This window comes from Argopecten irradians, chromosome 11 (genome assembly GCF_041381155.1).
Source record: "Argopecten irradians isolate NY chromosome 11, Ai_NY, whole genome shotgun sequence".
NCBI classification, from domain to species: Eukaryota; Metazoa; Mollusca; class Bivalvia; order Pectinida; family Pectinidae; genus Argopecten; species Argopecten irradians.
Genome location: NC_091144.1, coordinates 11,657,451 through 11,661,223, shown reverse-complemented (window position 1 = coordinate 11,661,223; position 3,773 = coordinate 11,657,451). Strand labels below are relative to the sequence as shown.

General features: G+C 35.1%; 1 long non-coding RNA gene across 1 annotated transcript; it reads left to right on the top strand.

Annotated features, from left to right (window-relative positions):
* Nucleotides 1–3,200, top strand: LOC138334747 (uncharacterized). Its single transcript, XR_011210153.1, has 4 exons — nucleotides 1–555; nucleotides 1,302–1,443; nucleotides 2,318–2,429; nucleotides 2,798–3,200. It is a non-coding gene; the product is annotated as an uncharacterized lncRNA (long non-coding RNA).
* The last annotated feature ends 573 nt before the right edge of the window (nucleotides 3,201–3,773 follow it).

The window sequence follows — 3,773 nt, the reverse complement described above, 5'->3', positions numbered from 1 at the left end:
GCAGAATCAAACCAAAAATAGATTCCTGGAAATCCCCTTTTGGGCACAAGATTTCATAGAGAGGTGAATGTTTCGGAGCCTGCTGATTGGGTATCCAGGGTGCATCAGTTTCAAATGTTTAATGTGTGGGTTGGGCAATACATGTAGATGTAAAATATATAAAGAAATTTTAAAATTCTGTCAAGTGTGTGTCTGACAGGGGGAGGTAATCAATATTAGAATTTCATGAATATTTTGGTCAATTTTTGGTGCGGAATTCAACATAAGATGGCACCCCCCACATAAAAGTTTAGCAAGATGGTAGATCTTTATTTCTTTTTATTCACAGGTATGCGAGATGCCATTCTTCAAAATTAGTGACAGGTGACCAGACTTGAAAACTCCATTTAACCTTGACAGCGGCAAACGTTAATATATCGTATATAGCGAAATCATTTGGTTCTGCGGTCTCTATAGGATGACAACCGGATATGACGTTTCCGTCATTCAGCGTCCCTGGACACCATTTGACTGAACCCAAATTGCATGTATTTGACTGGAAATCGAGTGTTGAAGGTATTTTGCTTGTATTTTATAAATATTTGGTAGCTATTTTTAGTACGGAGGCCTTTCTGTCTTGATAACGACACTGTAAATTGGTGGATTTTGTTGAAAAAAATCACATTACACATATGTTGTTAATATAGCTTAGCACATGAACCAATATCTTAGAGAGTGATTACACAGAAGATGTTTTTGTCACGATTATGACACAGGGGCTTGGGGCAGTATGACACAGGGGCTAGGGTCCTGGCCCGGGGGGGGGGGGGTACATGTAAGAAGTCTGGTGACTTAGAATATTTAGAATATGATGTGTATTTCAATGATATTTAGTAAACTTCTCTGAATTCGCGTGATACTCTGTGATTAGGAGTTATTCAAGCCTAATAATCTCTTTCCCTGTATTTATCTATTTATCATGATCACTATTCTATTTATCTGTATATGTAAGTCAAATATTTTATATATAAATTCATCAAATGGATATAGTGTTGTTTGGTTCTGTAAAATAAACAGTATAGTCTTCTTTTTCAAAATTAAATGTTTAAGACTGGTCAGGAATAGGTAATAGATTCAGGCTGTAGGACGGTGGTTTTTATTTTGATACTCTGGGTTCCTCCAAGTATTGACACATCCTTAAATGGCCATGAACCCTAATCGATCTATATAAAACACTTTCTGTTTTTGTGTTCATTAATCAGCTATTTAACTCTTTCATTTTAGTCATTTATTTATTAATTTATACATTTCTTCTGTTTCAGCCGAGCTTTGACCATGGTACCTTTTGGGCCGACCAGTTTAACAGCTTTTTCCTGACATGAAGACAGCGCCAAGGGGAGTTAACTCATTTCATGAAAATACTAGACAGAGTTACCTTTCCATAATTGACCTGAGTATTTAATTGTGAGTATAATTTGTTTTTTTTTCTCTATATATTTCTCTCATATACCTCTTTGGTTCAATTATCAGTGTTATTAATTTATTCGAGATCGATAGTCGAGTGAAATTCGAGTTATCTCCCTTCCATTGTCTGTACATTTGTAGGTCTCTGGTAAACGGGTTTTTTTAGCAGTGAGATGGTGCAAATTTAGAGGTGAATTGTGTAATTCTTTCACTTCCAGATCTTGTAACTGACTAGTATACATCAATATGTGAATGAAGGATAAGTTTAATTCTATTTTTCAAAATCATTTTCTTTCTAATAGCCACGATTCTTTAGTTCTGTCCAGTTTTTCGGGTTCAAATGTTGCTCTAGATTTGATTTTATCTGTCCTTGGAATCCTTCAGAGGTTAATAATTCCCTTTTTTACATCAATCGGTATACATTTGTAATTTTAGAATCATCTGATTCAGAAAATCAGGACAAATTTTAAATTTTTGGGGCTATTTTGTATCCATATTTTATTAGCTGCACCGTAATTTCTCTGTGTTATATCAGATATATTATGACATAATATGTTATAATCATTTCTTTATGATATTCTATTGTTTACTAAGTTATATATCTATAGTATTGAGCCAGTTCTGGAACTTTGATTTGCTTAATTGTTCAGTTCTGGATATTTTTTGCTAGAAATTCCAAAAATGGGGGGTGGGGGTAAAGAATATGAGTTATCTCCCCCTGACCTCCAAGTTTAATTCAATTGGTCATATTTCCTTGTAGTACACTAACTATACTATAGTTATAAGTAAAAGTCAAAAGTCTAGGTTCAAATTTCATTGAAATATTTAAATTTTTATTTCAAAACTGTTTCAATTCTCATAATTTTTCTTACAGGAATCTTCATTGTCGATACGAGTACACAGCTTGCAGTACCAGACCAACCCATGCAGCGAGCAAACTCCCATTTTGGAATCAGACCTTATGGACATGTAGCTTTCCAAAAATGGTAAATTTGAAAAATATGTAAAATGCTATAGGGACCGCAGAATCAAACCAAAAATAGATTCCTGGAAATCCCCTTTTGGGCACAAGATTTCATAGAGAGGTGAATGTTTCGGAGCCTGCTGATTGGGTATCCAGGGTGCATCAGTTTCAAATGTTTAATGTGTGGGTTGGGCAATACATGTAGATGTAAAATATATAAAGAAATTTTAAAATTCTGTCAAGTGTGTGTCTGACAGGGGGAGGTAATCAATATTAGAATTTCATGAATATTTTGGTCAATTTTTGGTGCGGAATTCAACATAAGATGGCACCCCCCCCCCACATAAAAGTTTAGCAAGATGGTAGATCTTTATTTCTTTTTATTCACAGGTATGCGAGATGCCATTCTTCAAAATTAGTGACAGGTGACCAGACTTGAAAACTCCATTTAACCTTGACAGCGGCAAACGTTAATATATCGTATATAGCGAAATCATTTGGTTCTGCGGTCTCTATAGGATGACAACCGGATATGACGTTTCCGTCATTCAGCGTCCCTGGACACCATTTGACTGAACCCAAATTGCATGTATTTGACTGGAAATCGAGTGTTGAAGGTATTTTGCTTGTATTTTATAAATATTTGGTAGCTATTTTTAGTACGGAGGCCTTTCTGTCTTGATAACGACACTGTAAATTGGTGGATTTTGTTGAAAAAAATCACATTACACATATGTTGTTAATATAGCTTAGCACATGAACCAATATCTTAGAGAGTGATTACACAGAAGATGTTTTTGTCACGATTATGACACAGGGGCTTGGGGCAGTATGACACAGGGGCTAGGGTCCTGGCCCGGGGGGGGGGGGGGGGGGTACATGTAAGAAGTCTGGTGACTTAGAATATTTAGAATATGATGTGTATTTCAATGATATTTAGTAAACTTCTCTGAATTCGCGTGATACTCTGTGATTAGGAGTTATTCAAGCCTAATAATCTCTTTCCCTGTATTTATCTATTTATCATGATCACTATTCTATTTATCTGTATATGTAAGTCAAATATTTTATATATAAATTCATCAAATGGATATAGTGTTGTTTGGTTCTGTAAAATAAACAGTATAGTCTTCTTTTTCAAAATTAAATGTTTAAGACTGGTCAGGAATAGGTAATAGATTCAGGCTGTAGGACGGTGGTTTTTATTTTGATTAACTGTCTATGTAAGCTCTGGGTTCCTCCAAGTATTGACACATCCTTAAATGGCCATGAACCCTAATCGTACTTTGGTCTTTTCAACAAATGAATATTTTTTCTACCCATACCAATCCATTTTACCACGCATGCACCTCATATTATCTCAATA